At 38.0% G+C, this 21,631-nt stretch overlaps 1 protein-coding gene across 4 annotated transcripts in view; it reads right to left on the reverse strand.

The window, feature by feature from the left end:
- CDC42SE2 (CDC42 small effector 2) overlaps window positions 1–21,631 on the reverse strand; it is an 83,309-nt gene that overhangs the window by 52,322 nt on the left and 9,356 nt on the right. For 3 of the 4 annotated variants that reach the window (XM_042023401.1, XM_042023402.1, XM_042023403.1), the window contains exon 3: window positions 15,963–16,027. The exons of the other annotated variant lie outside the window; for it this stretch is intronic. The gene's annotated coding sequence lies outside the window, so the exon portion shown is untranslated. The remainder of the gene's footprint in view (window positions 1–15,962; window positions 16,028–21,631) is intronic. 4 annotated transcript variants of the gene reach the window in all.

Raw genomic sequence — 21,631 nt, forward strand, 5'->3', positions numbered from 1 at the left:
AAGATCTTGAACTTCTAATCTGTTTGTATAATTTATTCTTTAAAATAGGCATTCAAATGCCATTTGAAGAAAACAAGTGATGCAGTATCCATTAGTGCCCTTAGAAAGTTATTCTGATGATTAAGCCAGCTAAGTCTGAAAAATATGCCCCTCCATTTCCTTACAGTTCACAAGCACTTTCTCATCCCTCCCTCTCCCCTTAACTGCCCCCCCACTCCCCTTCCCAAACAACATCTTCTCTACCTCCTTGCTTTTCAAAAGGCAAGATACAGGAAGAAGTACAAATAAGCATCTGGAAGGTGTGCATGTTGGGGGGAGATCACACATCACTAGCCTCTTACTATTATTTTCATTATGAATAACTCCAAGTAAAGACATGTAACACACTGACTTAAAATAAATTAACTGAAGCTTTGTAGTAATTTTCACTATTTTACAATCAATCACCTTGGCATTTTTGCTATGGATGCATTCCATATGTTTTGGGTTTTTTAAAAGTTAGTAAATATTTTGTTGTTCTTGTCTACGTATCTAGCTTCTGTAGGATGATCTAATTGGTACAGCTCAAATCTCAGAGACACAAAGATACTAGAGTGACAGAGGATGCGGAACTTGGGAGAAGTTCCCCAAACTACTACGCATAGTCCTCAAGATACTTGCACTAGTATGCTGCTTTTAAGGATGAAACTGATGTTACAATTGTGTGCAACTTTTACCTTTTGGCTGGTATTTCAAACAAACAAAACAATCACCCTCAAGGTGTGTCAAGCTGCCCAGTTCTCAGTCTTAAGTGCTTTTCCTTTCGTGCTGTCTCTGTTCTTCCTGCAATTCTGCACTGTAAAGCAGGCATGTAAAATCCTGGGGACAACAGGGATAGAAGCCAAAAGTTGGACAACAAAATAGAAAGATCAAGCCAAACAGCCCTTTCATGCTGTGTTCACCTCTTTACATAGCAATGGTGAAAAACAGCCAGTCAAAGAGAACTAGGTTCTTCTTGCTTTGGAGTCCTTTTATACTTTATATTCCCACAAGTTTTGTTCATAGAGGAGCCTGCACTTCATGTCCCTGCTCTGTGTTGTCCAGGTCTTCACAGTAGCCCAGCACAGTCTTGAGACATTTCTCTTACCTACTTCTTGCTTCCTCTTCCTCCTCAAGATATCTGCACTTCTCTCTCCATTGAACACATGTGGCAAGGAAAAATGATCCACTTAATATTAAATTCTGTACTGGTAAAAATACTATCCACTTACAGCAGATGTTATCAATGTGAAATAAAATCTTGTTGCTGTAAGATGGCACAGCAGTGAAGTTACACTTTTTTCCCCATTGTGAGCACTTCAACTTGGCCATCACGTTACCTGGCAATATTTGCTTATCCACAGTGAATGAACACTTTCAAGTACAAAGACCTAGCTCTAGAGAATTTGTCTGGGAGGGAGGAAAGGGAAGAAATGAGATTATTTGTAAGAAAACGTATTTGAAAACAGTATCAGCAATTGTGGTACAGATCAGAGGCATACTGTCACCAAGCTCTCTTACATTATATCAGTTAGTTACCTGCTTGCCAACAGGTAAGGAAGGCAAATGAAATACACACACAAAATACTTTCCTCTGGTTCCCAAACTTCTGACTTAAACAGAAACCCTAAGGAAAGCCTAAAAAAAAAATGTTTTGACCATAGTGTTTCTCATGCCAAAACAATCACAAGGCACAGAGTACTTCTCCTGATAACTTGAAAAGTCCTGAATAACAAATGTGAAGTATGATACTTGTGCTGCCTCACTATGAAAAGAATGCTGCTGCCACACACAGTAAGAATCTCAATAAATATAAGCACGAAGACTCAAGTGTTTCTCACGTCAATCAAAACCATTTACCCAGTTGAGACTGGAAAACACAAGTTCCTTTACTCAAGATCAACTACAGATTTTTCAGACAGCCAACACAACAAGCAATTTTTTGTAACGCACATGACAAAGCCATAAGGAAAATAGCAGTGGCAACTATTGTAGCTCTTTGCATCAGGAAGGACCACCAGGTTCCTCCAAGACCTAAACAAGCCACAGACAGCACAGTAAATTACAAGGTTTAGCTCCTGATAGATTTCAGATCAGATGCTTTCAAGTTTAAGCCTGGAAAAAAAAATGCTTTTCCAGAAGCTCCTATGCTACTCTCACCATCTGGTGTCTTATTCTACTCTTCTGACAGATAAACTTAGTTAATCAGTTATTTCTCTTGGTGAATACTTAGTTCCTTAGACCACAAGGTAAATACATATTCAGAAGTAACATCCTGGCTCCAACTGTTACTACGGAGAAACAAGACAAACCACTAGAATTTCCTAATATATAAATCCACTACTTTTACTGGTACTGCCATTTTCAGTACATGCTTCCCTTTTAAAACACAGACCTAGTCTCATTTAACACAGTGGAACTTGTTCCATGCCCTCATTGCAGCAATTTGGAGATATAAACCACTGACTAGTACAACAGCTTCATTTTCTCTCAAGAACTACTGTGGCAAATGACCACAAAACAGGCATTAGACGAGTTCTGAAAAGACAAAAATAGCCCAGACTAGCACACTGCCTTTTACAAAAGAGGTACAATGAGAGATTTTTTTTGACTTTGAGAGGAGATGCACTATTTTCTTTAGTTCTATGGAGACATTTCCCCTATCCCATTACACTGAACTCCTAAGAAGCTTTGCAGACATTTTTGAAAAAGACATTGTAGTATCTTTGAAATTTAAAATTGATTTACAACTGGTAAATATCTTCGTACTGATGCTTACAAACTTTGTGGTGAACGTTCTGTCTGCACACTACAGAACTGCTGTGAAACTCCATTATCATGACAATTTAAGCTGTAAAATTCACTGGAAGCCTCTCACCACAGGAAAAAAAGGCGTTTTCTGCCTTCACACTTTTCTTAATTCTGTCTGGTTTTGTTCGTTCGTTTTGAGTTATTTACTAACATCATAGTATTTCATTTGTATAATTCTTTCCAGTGAAAGATCTGTTGGTGAGTCATTAGAGTTTTGCTGGAGGGTACAATCGAATCTGCATGTGTAATCGACTTAAGTAAATAAACTCAAATGAAAGAAGCAACTACTTAGACTAAATTGTCAAACAGCTGCATGGTGACAATTCAATTTACCATATAAAGTTTCTCTGTTTTGAACAAGGTCATTTTTCCTTCTCTGTGTGTGGGTGGAGTGGGAGATATCTTCCTTGTATCTGCTAACAAAGATTTGCTCTGTATATTTGGAAACAAAAACCTGAAAACCGCACACCAATTCCTTTTCCTGGGATAACAATTTTTATCTAAAAGTTAAGATTAAGGTGCAAGAAGTATGCACTTATATAAAAGTTGCAGTTGCTATTGAACATGTTCTTCTTTCTCAAATAAAGGAAAAGGACTGTTAAAGAGGGTGTCAAAATTTAAATCTGTAGCTTTGTTTTCACTAGCAACTTCCGAAAAGAGCACAAGATATAATTACTAAATTAAGCATTTAAGTACAGCCTCAAATCCTCTCCCAACCCAAAACATTTCCCTCATTTTTCCTACCCTTCACAAAAAATACAGAGAATTCTACATTTTGAGTATCAAGGTGTCTCCGAATATTTTAACCTTTCCCTCTGCACTTTACAGCAAGTCAAAAAATAAACTTAGTAAAATGATCATGCTCTCCTTAGCTTTCTTCTTCAGTGCTCAGGTTGAGAGGCAAAAAAAAAAAAAGGAAGCCAAGAAATTAGAAACTCATTCATTCTACCATCAAGCTTCATTAAATCTTGCTTAACAGTTTAAGGTGATGATATTCTAGCTTTTCACCCAGCTCATGTGCAGGACAGTAGTGCTGTATAGTACAGCCAGTGGAAGTGAACGTGGTCGTGGACTTGCAATTGCCTCAGGTCAGCATTTTGGCCTGATCAGAGAACATCCAGGAATCACCACATCTGCTGCTCCATTTGTTCTGGGCTGTGACTTACAGTCAGCTTGTAGGATGAACATTACAGACTGCATCTAGGAGGTATGAAAGTGGAAGGGAGAACAAACAAAGATCTGCGCTTAATTTGTTAAAAAATATCTACTGCATTTGTCAAAAGACTGGAAAACAGAACTAAAATAACCAAAATTTCCTCATCACCATTCCTCATTACAGTAACTAGATGAGCATCATGCAGTCAGTAACAGCACCTTCACCGGCAAGCTGCACTTGCTTCCTAAGCAGATTTGATCTCCCCTTTTTCTCCGGAGACACAAGGAGTGATGGCTCACATGCGAGATTCAGCACGCAAGCCAGATATGGTTGTGGTCCTTTCACACAGAATAATCAGTCACTGCCCCAAAGCCCTCTTTGTCTGCCACTCAGACACAGATCATTTGGTTTAAGGTATTCATTATTCAGTCTCTTCCTCAAACAAACTCCCCCTCTCTCCCAGACATGCAGCCCAAACTGTGCTTGTGAATCACTATCCACAGCTAGGTAATTAATGAAGCCTATCGTATTCTCATCAGTAGATTTATCCCCAACTCATTCATGGAACTTCCCATGGAAATAGATCAAATTGCTGCGCCTTAAAAATGAAATATTCAACATCAATTTCTCTAGAAAACACCTGTCACAATATGCATAAGCACTTTAAAAGCACCAATGCAAATATCCTTTTGAATTAGGGCACTTCTAAAAATAAATTCCTTTCTTAAACCATTGCATCTTGAAGGATTTTGTGCACCTACACTACAAAAATCAGCTCAAACTGATTTCTTTCATGTTTTTTAACTGGTGACAATGAACTGTCTACACTGTATCAAACAACACTGTGGATTCTCCAGAAAATGCACTATCAAGACTCTTGAAAGCAACAAAGACACTGGCAAGTCTTTAGTCATTTATTTATCTATGTACTGAAAGACACATGGATATATTTCAATCTAAGGGTCAAAATTAAAACAAAAAATATATATATCCCTAGGAAGAATAATAGGCACACAGGTTCACCTAAATACTGTGCTACCCATTCAGTTTGCTCATCCTTAACCCTCCGGCCTTTCTGCACTGGGAAGCTGCCCTCATTCTTTTCTCCAGGCCCTTGTTGCTAGGGCTGCAGCTGCACAGCTCATTGCTGTTGAAGCACATGTCTCTAGAGGGGGACACAAAGGGTTTCATTATCTGCTCCTCCGAGCAGCCAGATAAGAGCATTCCCTCCCCTCCCCCCACCAGAAAGCAGGCAGGCAAGCCCTCACCAGACGTGACCACTAACATGTGAAGAGCTGCAGAAGGCACAGTGGCCTAGCTCAGCTACCTGTCACCACCAGCTTGCTCCCTTCCAGGGACACTCTGCAGAAGCTGCTCATTTATGATCCAGTCTTGACTCACGACTTGATGGGGAGCTCACACTGCAGTTGAACTTAAGAACTATGGAGATGAGCCCTGTATTTTTAAAACTAGTCTCCAATTAGAGCTCTGTTTAAGACATGTGGCCTTCTCCAGGACATACAGATTGAGAACAGAAAATAGAAGAAGACTCAATGACCAAATCAGCATACTGTGCTGTGGTCCAAAGCACTGTTCATTAACACTGAACCACCTTCTCATGGTCTACTTTAAATCTTTATGGGCATTAAGAGCTGGATTGATTCTGTGAACACATTTATGTAGTTGTGGCACTTGTGAAGGAGAGGGATAGAGGCAGTGTTTCCATTCAGAAAATGTAGCTAAATAAATAAAATTTGAAATATTTAAAAATCAATTATTTCTTGGACTGGTTTTGGTACCTTCTTGCTTGTAAACGCCAGAATATTGTCAGCAATTTCCTAAAAATAAGTTGTTTAGCATTTCTCGTGTCAGAAGAAGGAAAAGAAGTAAAATTAATTGTTTTCATTTTGGACTTTACTTTGGCAGAAAATTCACTGTTGAAGAGAAGAAAATTATTAGAGAAGAGAAAGACATTAACTCTTCATGAGAATTCTGAGTATCAACACACAATTAATAAAATATGTTTTTGGGGCTATGTACAAATAAGTTGTTTACAATGGAAACAGAATATTTCATGTGCATCTTACACATATGCCTTAATGAAGTGATTATCAGTTCTACATTAATAGCACAAGCAGAGACTAACTAGAGTACAAAAGCATTCCCACATAGGGTGTCAGACTATCACACAGCTAAAGGTGGAAAGGAAATCACAGTTTATCTAAGCCTTAACTAAAGCTAGACTAGTTTTTCACTTAATGTGATCAATTTAGCAGTCCTGTACCTGAAGGTCTGTCTCTTTACAATAGTGGACAGTGGAAGAAACATCTAGGATCTGTGCCAGCGCTGAGGAAACCAAGTCTCCATAGCGGGCAACATGAATTCCATTGTTTCCTGCCCGTAAGATTACCAGAGCATGGTGGCAAGGCTGTGTACTTACTGCACTCCTGAATAGTCAAGGAATGATGACTTCCAGATACAGGCTGGTACCTGTCCCATGATCTGAAAATTGTGACCTAGGACTGGAAGGGCCACAGGCAGAAGCATGCTGTTTTAACTCTGGGTAACAAAGGACAGCCCAGTCTAATTCACGGTAACTTTTTGAGAAACAGGTTACATCTTCCCTCATGTGTTTCCCCTTGGAACTTCTACTGAGGTGTTCGAGCCTCATATGATTATTTCTGAAGGCCACAAAGAAAAGCAGAGTTAAGCAAACTTAACTTCTTCAATGAAATAAAAGTTCACATTTTGAAAAAAGCAGCATATTTACAGTTAACTGTCTCAGTTCCATGTAAAGCATTTAATGCTGAAGAATACAACTGATATTATTCAAGGACTCTAGCTGCAATACTTCTAGTACAACAAAAGGTTTATTTTTTTCTTAACCTACAATTGTGGGCTTTCTTCCGTCATGTGAATATATCATAAATATTTAAAGCAGGAACAAAATAAGATCAAGAAACGATACAGGTACCACTGTTTACTTGTAATACTATGTATTTCAGTATTTGATTCTACCTGCTCTTTTATCTAGCCTTATCTCCTATCTCTCTCTCTCCCCCTCCTATTGCATCGCTCTGTAATTGGGATGATAGAACAACTAGTAGAAAGAACTTCAATTTCCATGTTAAAGACATATCAACCAGTGTCCAAGGGGAAAAAAACCACCATCACAAACCACACATGTATTTTACATTAGGCAGCCCACAAGGCAGAAGTAACCAGAAAAATAAAGAGGGATAAGAGTCAGAGGAACAGCAGAATAATACACAGTAGTGCAGAAATAACTGCAGTTCTTGAACATGCAAAGTAGTGAATAATGCTGACATCTGTCAAAAGAGAGTGAATCTTTTTATGTCACTAGTACACCCATTATTGAACATTTGAAAATAACTAGCAGGTGTGTATATTTTTATATAACTAGATAGATACCTCAAGGCATTCCAACTGCTCTAGTGAGATGTGCACAAAGTTATCACTCTCAAAAAAATGCTGATTTAACTTGTTTTGTAATACATGGATATCCCAGACAGCTCAAAATTTAGACAGTGCTGGTAACACCAGTAATAACAGTCAGTGCACAGTGCTCATCAACTTCGACTAATACTGCACTGCTATTTTGATGGAAAAAGACATGGTGCTTAGGATTTTTGCAAAAATTCAGAAAACAATAGTCTAAAATACATTCTTTCACTTCTTGATGAATATCCTATTTTACCGTAATATCAAAAATGCAGCTTAACAAAAATCAAGTCCTCTTTAAGTGTATAAATACTAATAGAACAAAAATGAGATAGTGAAAACTCTTTTAGAAGCTTTTCTGAGAAGTTACTACTCCTAATTTGTCAAGTGATGGACTTTTGTTCCTTTTGTAAATGCATGTTATTAGTATCTGTGTTATGGAACACAACCTCGGAGTATCATCAGTTTCTGCAAAACAAGCTATTATTTCTGGATGTATGTGAATCTCACTTCTAGAGGATTCTCAGCTATATTAAAAAAAAAAAAAAAAAAAAAAAAAAAGGCAGTGAAACAAACAAAAAACCACTTCCACACTTGAGCTCAACTTGACCTACCAAATTAGCAAGAGCTGCAGTGCTACTCTATTGTAAAGCTTCCGGTAAGTAAATGCTACGTGACTTCTTTAAACACATATGGAAATGAAAGTATATCAACCTCTAGAGACTGGAACAAGCACATGCCTTTTTAACAGTTTGTTTTGGGACACATAAGAGAGATTTTTCTGCAACAAAACCTTACGCTTCGGAATTGGATGTCTACAAGGGATTACTAGTCACAGCAAACCAATATATAAGTTAACAAGGAGCATTCAAGAGTCTCCAATACTACCTTAAAGATCCCTTTCAACCCAAACCATTCTGTGATTTATAACACATACCAACTCCCTTCCCTGTAAATGGCACTACAGCCAGTATTTGCAGAGCTATCAACTTTTTCCTGGGCTTTTAAAACAGAAATAGTTCCAGTCTTTCTCCTGTACCACCCCACAAAGGACTTCATAATGCAACATCATCCATCAGCCTTCAAATCCTGGGTCCAACTAACAGAATCACCACAGTGGTACCAACCACTACAGCTATTTTGAGATACAAGCAGCAGAAAGGAAGAGGCAGAAATGTAACAGGAAGGGTTAGTGCTATATTGGGGGTAACAGGAAAAGCTGGTGTTCTGATGGTGGAAAGATATGAAGAGGAGAAGTAAGGCAGAGCATAGCAGAGTAAAAAAAACTACACTTTTGAAACAGGTCTGAAGTTTACATATGATATAAAATAACTAGGTGGGAGATTTCTGTGGCTTTAAACAAAAAAACCTAAATAAGGAAAAGTAAAAGCACAACAGATAACCTACTACATTAAAAAGATTTTCTGAAATATATCTAAATATTCACAGGCAAAGACAGTTGCAGGAGATATTGAGGAGCTAGATGGAGAGCAAAAGAAAGACGGTATGGAAACAAAGGAACTGTTATATTTATAAGAGAGCACTTGTTGGCAAAGCCATTCTCTAAACTGGGTTATCTGAAGGTAAATAAAATTTTGACAGCAAGTCACATTTTTCTTCCATAGCAATTCTGTCAACAATGAGAAATTTCAGCAAACTTCAATGACTTTGTTTTCATTACAACAAATAAATCAAGTAGTAACATCTACATTCAAACTAGTCTGGGGATCTGCACTTTAAAATCAGCGTTGACTAGAGATTCATGTCACTGTGTGGCTTTTCACTTACTTGTTAAGTCACAGTCCATTAAAAGGCAGGAAACATTCAATGCAGCAGTCTCTTGTAGCTTCTCAAGTTAGGGCCCTTATGTTAGAAGCATCTCAAAACTCAGATGGAAAGTTAGGTTGCTAGATTCTCAGAAGTGCCAAGTAAATACGCAGCAGTCTCCACTCAACGCCTGACAGATTTTTTGAGATGCAGGTGCTACTCAACTACAGATTTAGCTTGCTACTTCACAAATCAAACAATTCTTCTGGCACTCCTGCCTCACAGTAATTAGTTACAATGCTTCTCTGTGCCTCCCATCCCTCTTCTGCCTAAGGTAATTTTTATATATATATATGTATGTATTTATATACTGTAGCAAGTAACTATCACCCATGTAGTCTTCTTTAAGAGAAGGTATTTCACATTTCCTCCTTACCACAGTAAAAGCATCTTTCTGATGATAGTAGCACTAACTTGAATAGATTACTCTTAAAAAGGGAGCTAGGGTAGCCTTACTATTCTCATTTTTTAATTCACTCATATTAACTAAAAAGCAAACAAAAGCCCACTGAAGCCACTGAAGCTCCCCACCATTTTCCTGCTTGAGATAATTCAGAAGTAGCATTCCTCTTCCACCTGTCAGTGATGTTACAGCTTGAGCCCACCCACTCTTACAGGTCTTCCAACTGTGCACCAAGGAGTGAATGCGCCCAGGATGTACAAATGCAGTGCAGCCTCCGAATGTGATTCACACTTAAGGCCCAACATGACTGACAAAGTAACTGCTGACAAATACTTGAAATGAAGTCTAATAAACCAGCCCCAAACGGAAGGTCAGTCATGCATAATACAGCCAGAGAGAGGCAGACCTATTACGCAACAGGAATAATGGAAATACTGGCCTACTTACCCTTCCTCCCCAATTTACTCAGTAACAGAAAACATTCCTGGTAGGATTAATAACTGGGACTGAAGAAAAACTAGAAGGATTAAAGACTGATATACATTTCAATGCAGAGAAAGACTTAAAGACAAGACGTGCTTCTTTTGAATTGCCTTGGTCAAAAGAAATCAAATTCTTGAAAAATCTACAGCCACTAGTTCATGCTTAAGGAGGCAGGAGCAGCAAGATAGTGCTTCCACTCATTGTATTTTAAAAAGAAAATTACATAACTGACTGATGTCTTGTGGTAAGCCTAATATGATCTGAATGAAGCGTAGTCCAAGAAAATGGATCAGTCTCTCCTGGAGACAAGGCAGCGCCCAAACAGCCCACCCAAACAGTTCTGGACATGAACAGGTATGCAAACTAGGTGTCTGTGAAATGATAGAAAGGAAGCAAGAAGTCTGTAAAATCCGGACGTCCAAAGCAAAATGTTACTAAAATTTTTAAGACAGTATTCTGAATCTATGTGCCAAAACTCTGAACAAGTGCATATTGAACACATCACTCCTTCAAGGGACATAGCTTAAAGTGCTTTTCCTAATAAGGGAATACACAGTAAGCTGCACATAATGTTAAAAACAAGGCTAGAATATAAGACTTCAGGGTGCTGTAGTGACTGCTGGTCTGAAAGACAGACTGCAAGACTATTTATTGTGGCAAAGATGAACTTGAAAGTTAAATTCTGCCATTAGCACAAGTCTGTTCATTACTTGCTCTTTTCTTCTTTATACTAGATCATTCATATAAGAGAGAATAGGATCCTTGTCTTTCCTTTGAAGAAAATGGACAGCTGCAAGATTAGAAGTACCACCCAGAATTTAGGAACATTTAGATACATTAATGGAACAAACAGGATCTCCTGTGCTTGTGTTCACTTTCAGCCAGTTCTTAGGCTCCACAGGAGCTTTTTTCTGCCTCTGAGCTCCCTAACTTACTAGGTTTTAAGTATTTCAAGTAACTTAATGTTGCAGAACAGGAGCCCTTAATTATTTCACACCTATAACAATCTAATTGTTAATTGTAACACGCATGCATTGCCTGGTAGCTTTACTGAATGGACAGCACTGCACATACAAATCTGAAATACAGAAGACAAACAGTGAGCACTAAACGTAGCAAGGACTATTAACACTCAGCCCAGGCTCTCCCAGGAAACAGGATGCCAATGTTCAAGTACACCCAGGATATCTGTGCTTGGCATTCTCTCTGCACATAGTACTTTGTCCCAAACATTAAGTATTACATGGACTTTGGGCATTTTCTGTGGAGATGTTATTATTCAAGTTGGAAAAAGCCAGAATTATACTCTTACACTTCTTGGGCTTTGTGCCTTAACTACAAATGACAAAAAAAGATGGGTTTTCCTGCATAAAATCACATATTTAAAAAAAAATGATTGCAAAGTACTGTGTAAGAGGAAAGGAAACAGGTTTTTCAGGAAGTCTTATTTCACACTGTACGTAAGATTAGCCAATTAAAAGAAAAATTGAAGCATACAACTTCCAAAAGGGGAAAAAAAAGTCTTATAGAAGAGAACTACCCAATCTGTTAAATAAAGTGGATTCTTTAGCTAATTAGAAGTCTAATTATAAAACCCCCAAAATTAAAGATCTCTGTATATTCACTATTTCTAATTACAGAAACGGGACATCACATGCAGGTGTATTTCCTAGCATAATTCTTTTGTGGGCCTTGTGCTTTCCTTCTCCTCCCCATTACAGCACAGAGGGGCACAAACCAGTTTAAGTATCTAATTTAGACATCAACCAATATTCCCAACACACTTTTCTATCCTTTTTTTTGTTTACTATTCTCTTCATACAGACAGGTATAATGAAATTCGGTTTCCATGACTGCAATTCTCTTATTGACAGACTTTGATTCCTAGCTTTCCTCTGTTTTATAGTTTCCAGTGCCACAAAGCTTCAGAGAATTTGTGCTTCATGTTCCACGTACTGTGAAAAGTGAGAGAAAAAGCTGGACCGTGGACTTTCACATTAATACAGTTCAGCTGAATCAGCTGCGTTCTACCTCAAAATGTTTCAGAGAAATAAACCAAATTGTTGCTGAACACTTATGTGGGAAGCTGAATCAGTCACATAATCCAGCTGCACCCCAGTGATTTGACCTAAATTTAACAATGGAGGAACTGGAGGACAGTCAGATACAAATACAGGTGGCAAAAGAGTCAGCAGTAACAAAATGTGTTGCACAAATGGGCATCTGAAATGGAATAACAGAAGGACAGTTTTCTACATGTGTTACTTTAGTTACTCTACAGGATTAATATGATGATACAAACACAGAAGTTAAAGGCAGTTAAGCTACACCAAAAACCAAAAGTTCTTCATGAAATAAAATGTTGAAATCCAACATCTTACATTTTTTTTTTCTGCCCTTAAAGTAAAAAGCACTGAACTAAATTTCAATTACATATATGAACTAAAATTTCTCTTTATGGCATTGCTCCAAATTCATGAATCAATTATTAAACTGAAAATTAGAATCGTATAGAATTAATGAAAGTGTGGTGGGTGAAGTCTAAACATTTCCTTACACAGGAAACTAAAACCCATTAAAATCCTGCACAGAAAAGCCAACCCGTGAACCAAAGTTTAAAATCATATACTACAAAAGCAAGGAAATATAAAAGACATAATTGAGATTTTGAAGATACATGGGTTTTCCTATGGTGGCACCAAGATGTGCACACAGCATATGAACAGTCCACCAACATTTTAGGGTACAACTTCTGGACACAAAGAGTAATGCAGGAGTGTTCCACCAGCTTTTAGTGCCAGACACGAATGGAACAGTGGCTTCCTTGCCAAACTCAAGTAATTTACAGGCTTGACACTACTTTCACAAGCGAGCATTTTTTTCCATCTTTCCCCCCACCCCAGTATTCTAGAACTTTAGTGAAGTAGCAATACTAGAATGGAAAAGTCGAGAAAAACATTTTTGTATTTTTTTCAGATTTTTCTGAGTTTGCTCTGAACAGTTGGAAAGTGTATGTTTAAGAGTATTGTGAGGCCGGATGAGGAACATACTAACTGTGAAGAAGAGCCACAAGCCTAAATGCCTGTACTTCACATGACTGGAAGTACATCCACGAAGCACATGGTCAGAGTCATGAGACAAAAAACCCTGGCACATGAACAAAGATGCAAGTCCTCCCACACAATTGCAGTGAGGCAGGGAAAGGAAAAGTTGCAGGGTTCCAGGCAAAGAGGCAGCAGGAAATGGCCCTAGAGAACTGTGCATCACTCTCCTACAATCTTTCAATTTTTGAACCCCAAAAACTTAAGATAAATGAAGAAAAATACCAGGATCTAAGGCTTTTTTTCTTCTTTTTATTTTTTTTTTAATCTGGAATAGGTCATATCACAAGGTGTTTATGGAGATTTTACTCTCACCAACTTCATAGCTGCCAGCAAGGCAAGTCAGGAAGGCTGTACTTCCGGATCTATGATTGAAGCTTCCTGCAGACACTCCTGGAGCTCATACAGAAAGGCCAGCCAACAGGTTGGGAACACCCATTGCACTTCACTTGCTTCTGGCGCAAGAATGAAGTACACATATTTTTGCACTGTGGAGTTCTCTTTGCTTCCTGTCTGCTCCTGCACCAGTGGGGATCACCACTCACTGAACCACTGCTCCAGAAGTCCTGTTTCTTTCCCACTTGTCTTGCCGCACCAATTCTCATCCATGCCTGTGGCCCTCCTGCTGCTGCTTACAGTAGAACCCTTACTTACAATATAGCACTTACTTAACTCTGCTATTAAGTACTGCTCTTCTTTTCATCTGAGTCGTCTTCTTCAAATAGACATAATTGTCATCTTTTACCTGCCCTTATCACCCGTACACATGCTTACCCAACTGCCTGCCTTCCTTCTTCCCCCTTCCATCCACCCTCAGAGAATGGGATTTTTCTGGTTGTCAATTTTTATGGGGTTGGCAGTTTAAAAAATTATTTTAGAATTACATAATTGGGCTACTATTTCTTTCTCTCTCCCCTTTCCTGACAGAGTCCAAAGGAAGGAGATTCCCCATCTGCACAGCCCATTCTCATTCTGCAATGAAACATTTTTTTCACGGGGTGGGCATATAAAATATCTGGGGATGCTCCTGAGTCCCAGCAGCAAGCCAGAGAAGGAACTGCAGGGTCAGCAACAGAGACTGCAGCTCCTGCTCCCAGTGTGGGATGCCATTCACACTTCAGTTTCTTATGCACAATACAACCACCTTCCGTCACATGCTTCTCCAGGGTAAATTCATGTGCAGACTCTTTCTTCCCCAGACTCTTTGGCTGAAACATTTTATGAGTAGCAGTGAAATCAGAGCTAAAAAGATCAGGTGATAATGGAGAAGGAAGTGCACATCATGAAGGATAAGCCCAAACATGTCTGGTATCGTCATTTGTACTGAAAACATTTCAGAGTTGTCAAAGAAACATTGGAGAAGGGAGACAGAAAGAATGAAATAGAAAATGTAGTTTTAACCTGGATTTTAAAACGTAATATGTAATTTTACCAGTATCTAAACAAAATTCAACATACTTTGAGTATTTTTAGGGTAAAGCCTCAATTTTTACTACTACTTGAACTACATACAACATGAATGGTGATCAGAAGCACAGAGTAAGATAAAATAGAATGATACTTAGTTCCTGAGAAAGAAATTGAGAACCAAGCCTGCCAACCCTATATGGAGATTTTTTGCAATGCGTTCCACAAGTTACACCTCTTTCTGAGGAAAAAGCATGTGTAGGAGATTTTTATGTACATTTCCTAAGGTACTGATATCCTACAGAATCCTTTTCCACAGTTCACTCAGATTTTTAGACAGTAAATTATGAAAACAGTAAAGAAAAATATTAAAGGAGAATCTACAAGCTTCTAAAATTAAAATTGCTATGCAGAACTGAGCTGATAAGAAATCACCAATAGTTTCAGGATTTAACTGTTCCATCAGTATTCATGTAATCCACAGCAATTAACCCTACATAAATGTGCTACAATCATTATCTATGACTGAAGCCAAATAGGAATAGATCTATCTGAGAATTCTGGTGGAGGCAAATTCAGGTGATTAAAACCACTGGCCATTCCTACACATTATTTAACACCACACCAAAGCACATGTACTTGAAGGGAAAATGAGAAAGTAGTGAAGTAAAGCTGGATGTGTCCTCAAAATAAGAGTGAATCAGGACAAACAACGGTGCATTATATGGAATTGCAAATTAAATTATTAATGCCATGGAAGTTATTACACAAAGAACACCAAAAGAATTTTGTCATCTTTTATGAGAATTAGGTATTGGAGATCTATTTAGAAGCCTTAGTTGAAACAAAGGAAGTGAAATGTGAAATGGATGTAATTAGCAAATCCATCAAGAATTTTGCTTGTTAAGGAAATTGGGAAAAGAAATTGAAGTGCATGTGGCTGCATGTACCATGAATACCAGAGTCTGTTGGGGCAGCCAGACAGTGCTGTCAAAAATAATTTCTTATATTTATTGAGCATTACAAAGTACCCGGACCTCCTATCATATTAGATATGAACATTAATATGTTTTTCTTATAAGCAGAAAGAACACTTGAATATCATCAGTCTGTTGGGCTTATCAGGGGCTGCTTAGAGTTCACAAGAGAGGCCATGAAACCAGATTCAATCTTAGTAAGGTTAAAATGTATATCATGCTTTGATGACTTTAGTACCACAATGAATATTTATAGATTGGTCATCCATATTAGCATCAACATTTAAAGCGAAAAGTAAACTGAAAGTATTGCCTACCTGAATTTCCCAACTTCTGTTACTTTCTTTAAGCAGCAAGTTATTCAGTGTAGATATCCCCAATTCTAGAGAGTGAGGAAAAAGAGAAAAAAACAGCTTAAGTTACTACCTGTTGCAGCACCTAATGCAAATTATTCACAGTGAAGAGCAGTGTAACTTCATGGTTCCACAAAGAAAGCAGCTACCAAGAGGGAGAGTCAGGAGTTCCTCCAAGGCTTCTCCTTTGCAAAGCACCAACCACAGATGTCAGAATGACATTCGCAACTTCCACTTGCGAATGATCTCAAGGATTACGGACTACCTTGTTCACAGCAGTGTTGAAAGAAACTTTCACTGACTTGTGCACTCTCAGGTCCTCTTAATTCTTATATCCCAATATGTTTAGACAGTGTTTAAAATATATAAATGATTTTTATATATACTCATACATATGGCATAGTTAAACGAAGCAAATAAGAAGCATGGGTACAAAAGCAGCACCTATTCAGTTTTGGCTGATTCCTTTGCTCGGGTCAGACTTTTATATTAGCAGGGGCATGTGAGAATTGTATGTATACACCAACATTGTTTTTGCAAAATTAGCTAGGTAATCTTTCTTAGTGATCAGATTTCAAATGACTGGTAACACCAGGTATTCAGGGAATAACTGTTTTGTACTACTTCCCAATAAAAACGTGTAACTTGGCAGTTAAATGTCATGAAGTGTGTGAGGTTTAGCAAACAAGTTTGTTATTAAATTATGTCCGTGACATCTGTTACCAAGTACAGCAGTTCTCAGTAAAAGGAAGGATGGATTACAAATACTGCAGGCAATAACAGAAAGGAAACACATTGGTAAGAGCTGGCTCTGAGTGACAAGAAGAATCACTGCTACTTGAAGTAGCAGCAGAATATCTAATGCTGTTAAACCTCTATTCAAACCCAAACAAATCAGAACACCCCGGTATTCACAGAGCATCCACCTGCAATGACAGTCATGACAGCATTGATATATCAGAAATGGGCTTCAAAACAGACAGAAGACATGAGGAAAGCTGAAAATACCAAACAACCTAGTTCACACTTCAAATGCACATATGAAAATAAGGCAAATGCAGTAGTAAATGAAATTTTGTACATTTCCTACGTTAGGGCAATGTTTTACAGATTTTATTAATAACCAAAAAATCAAAAACAGAGCAAAATAAACCCACAAACAAAAAGCCCCACCTCCCTACTACACTTGAGACCCCCAATGTCTTAGGCTTCATGCTATAGGGAGAGGCATTTGCTTGCTGACTTTTACTGGGGGCTTGTTTATCGTATCTTAGCCTTTCGTTGCTCACAAACTAGGGAACCAAGTCTTCTCTGACATAAGACAGACCTAAAAAGTAAAATTAAGGGGTTTTTATCTTTACTCATGTAGTTTTCAGAAAAGATTGTCAAAAAAATTATGGACAAACAAAGAGCTAAGGCAGATGAGAGCAGGTAAAACAGACTATAAATGCAGGAAAATGGTAAATGAAAAGAAAAATGTTGTGAAGGAAAAAGGAAACGGGGGAAATTTGTCTGCATAGACACGTCAAGAGCTATGACGGCCCAATATGAAAGCAAATAAAATCCTTAAAGCGAGCAAGGCAAGCATGTATTTTTAGAGTAGACGTCAATTTTGTAACTTTCAACTGTCAATGCAAGTTAGTTACCTTCTAGTTAAAGACTCTGTGGAGAACAGCTGATATATAGACAAGAGAAACAACTAATTTAGCTGCAGTTAAACAGACCTACTCACTCAAATGCAATGCCACTGAAAGCAAAGTGGAGAAAGATTCATATTAGCAAATTTCACAAAACTGCATTATGAGAAATTACCAAAGGCTACACATTAATAGCACACATAACATCCTAAGCATGTAGTGACCAATTCTGAATAAACAACTTAAATATGTAATAACATCTATACATATGAGGTAACAGTAGATATAAGAATATCTATATTTACAATCTCTAAGCCAAATGTCTTCCTCCACCCCTCTCCTTAAAGAAAAATAGACTTCAAGACTTTCCTGAACTTTGGCATTAGAAATCTAGGGCCATGCTGTAAGAGCAGCAGGACAGAACAATGAAAGCCACCCCTGTACAGTAACATTTTAAAAAGCCAGTCACAAATGAGATGATCTGGACCAGTGGCCTTAAGTCATCATGTCACAGCTATCTGGAATCCCAGATGAATGAAGCCTGTAGACTAAACCTACATTATAATGGACAATTTAATTAACAAAATCATTTCTATAAATGGTAGACTTTTGGCTTGAAAGGCTATTAAATGACAGCAGAGTGGAAAGAGTAACTGTTTGCAGGTACTGCCAAGGCACACTACTAAACAAGCTGTGCCAACTTTCTGTTAACTCTGGACAGGTTACTGCAGACTTGTCCACACCACATTCATTAAAAAAGCCAGTTTTAACAAACATTTGTTTAAGTGGTATCATTTGTGTGAGAATTTGAAGCTTTATGCTTGTCTGAAGCCTTGTTTTCAAGCCTGTATTTCTAAATAATAATTACATTACTGATTTAACCAGTTACAAGAAATCACTAGTGTTGCCACATTAACAGGTGATTTCATTGTCATCCTGATATTATCTGCTCAGATGATTTCTTATTTTACTTAGTCCCACCTTACAAGTCACATTAGCCTTTTATGAGGCGTTCACTATAAAACCTGTGCATGAAAATAAAGATGACAAAATACAAATCAACAGGGTAAATGAGATATGGGTTCCCTTAGAAAAGTGAAGCATATGTATTAGTACAGTGCTTCTACTGAAGAGAGACACATTATTTTAGAGAATCTAAATGCCAAAGAAGCATATTTAGAACAGCTACAAAAGCATCATAAGCATCAAGAGACTTCAGAAAATTAATATTGTTATTCCTAAGTCTCAAATTCAGAGAGTAAAATCATTAGTGTAGCTCCATAACATTTTCCAAGCTGCCTTCTAATTACACAAAAACAGGTTGAAATTTGATACAGAACTCGAAAACACATGTACAGCGTGAGCTTTAAAAATGTATTTCTACCATAAAGAACAATATTTTCTAAGCCAAAGAGGCCATGAATTTACAATATACGAACAGTTAAATGCCTGCAAACATTCAGTCCTGTCCACTAGAAGAAAAAAAGAAACAGTGAACTTCAGCAGTTTCACTGGTTTATCCATTAGAAAATAATAACTACAGTTTGTATTGGGTTTCACTGTCTTCATTAGAACATCTAACTTCTTCATCCTTTTGAAAGCTATTAAAAACAGAAATGGAAAAAAATACCAATGATTAATCTTGCACCTGCTGAGTCATTTTCATCTCTGTAGACATATACCATATATACATACACAGATTTACAATCCTCTCTCTATTCTAGTCAAAGGCAAAGTCACATACATACAGAAAATTACAGACAGTCAGTAGAGCATATCTTATTATTTCACTATGAAGCTTGTAACTGGTACAGCAATTCATTTCACAGAACCATAATGAATGGAGTCAGTAAATGTCACTGAGTTCAGAGCTGTGCTTATCTGGCACCAAAAGAGCCATAAGGTATACAACATTAAAGGTAAGTAGAAAAAAACCATGAGGGTTCATTTTAGTTTCTCCCATTCCTATCAGAGGGATATAAATCTCAAAATTAGAGTTCCTCAGAGGACAAACTAGAGATGAAGTTTACACTTAAGATATGTCTTTAGGAGAAAGATACTTCTATTCACCGACTTAGCCTACAAGAGGACTTGGGGCAGTGGCCTACTTAAACTTACCTCCGAGTGCCTTTTCCTCACCTCAAACATTGTTCTCATGAGATCCTTAGATGATAGCAACATCAAGACATTTCAATACTTTACAATGTTTGCATTTACCTTGTTTGGCCTCCAGAAATCTCCTCAAGTCAGAAAAAAAAGGCAAATAATTCTCTCAGAAACTAGTAGGAGTTAGACACCCAGAAGACTAGTGTCCAGGTCATGTTTATCTGTATTGGCATCAGGCTTTCCTATTTCTTCCCCTTCTAATGAAATTCCTTGGCTCATCAAAGACACACGTGTCTACTTTAGAAGATGAACACATAACACTGCATGAACACACTAGGTAGAAGACTGAAAGATACCCTGGGATCAGAAGCAGGAGGTGCAGAAATTCAGCTACATGAAGGGTGAAATCTTGTATTTCACTTTAATTAGACACACTGAATTTTCAGTATGGAGAAAACTCAGTATGTATAACAAAGTCTGAAAGGCTAAGCCTTTCTAAAGTGAAGGGAAAAGTATCTGTGTACTAATATTTCTTTCTCAGATTATTTTACTACCATAAAGGCTTTTCTTTTTTTCTAAGGAGTTGGGAGAAAGGTGCACTTAGTACCATGCTTTTCAGAAGCAGGTACTGTGTTTTCATATCTGCAAATAGAGACTTTGAAAACCTGACACGAATAACTCCACTGATCCATCAGATAAAGGATGTCGTTTACTTAGCTTTTTCTTCAAAATCTAGTATCAATAATCCCATAGCTGTCTGCTTTAAACCACCCAAGTGACTGACAATCAACCCGTGTGCTACCACAGATCCTGTACATAACAGAAATAGACAAGTTAAGGCAATGACACAACCAAAAAAAATCCCACCCAAAACTACAACAGTTCACTGTCTGAAGTCCTACTGATCCTCAAGTTTTGTCTTTTAAAGAACTAGAAAGAGAGATAGTGGAGTGGACAGTAAATATCTCCCTCCTCAAAAAGCAAAAAAAGACCTACCAAGTCACTAGGTGTACAAATGACTACACTGCATACACAGCTATGTTCAGCCCTTGCAAAAACAGCCTTGAAAAAACAGCTTGTTTTCCTAAGGCAAAGACTGTCAAAGTCATCACTTCCCATACTTGCACCCTCAAAAGGAGGCCTGGCATTTTGAAGGAAAAATATCACAGTAATAAGCATTATTACTATGACAGATTGCGTACAAGTGAATAGCACTGTAAAAATAAAACGCACCAAGTAATGTGAATGCACACACAGATGGCTCAGATCTTCAGATGACCTCCCAAGTCCAGACCAGTCTGAATGTTCATGTCACACCAGGCTAACTCTGCTTTGCTGGCAGCAAAGGCAGCTCTAATGAACCTCCTGACTCATTTCAACCCTGATGCAGCAAGAGCATCTCAATTCCCCATCCTTCTTGGTGGTTTTGCTATAAGGTTTATCCATGCAATGAAAGAGTTAAGAAGCCTGCTCTCTCAGGCCATCTAACACAAGTCATAATGACTGCATTTTGAATCCATATTAATGCCTATAATTCTCAATAGCAGTGGGTCAGTGTTTTTAAACTAGTAAGTTACTGCAAGTCATTAAAATTTCATAGAATCATAAAATATGCTGAATTGAAAGAGAACCACAAGGATGATCAAGTCCAACACCTGGCCCTGCACAGGACAGCCCCAAGAGTCACATCATGTGCCCAAGAGCACTGTCCAAACACTTCTGGGCTCTGTCAGGCTTGGTGCTGTGACCACTTCCTAAGGGAGCCTTTTCCAGGAACCAACCACACTCCGGGTAAAAAACCTTTTCCTAATATACAACTTAAACCTCTCCTAGCACAGTGGCTTCATACCACTGCCTCGGGTCCTGTCACGGGTCATTACAGAGATCAAT

Source organism: Corvus kubaryi, unplaced genomic scaffold (genome assembly GCF_017639235.1).
Source record: "Corvus kubaryi isolate FWS band 111438036 unplaced genomic scaffold, C.kubaryi_AGA036_p1.0 37249, whole genome shotgun sequence".
Classification (NCBI taxonomy): domain Eukaryota; kingdom Metazoa; phylum Chordata; class Aves; order Passeriformes; family Corvidae; genus Corvus; species Corvus kubaryi.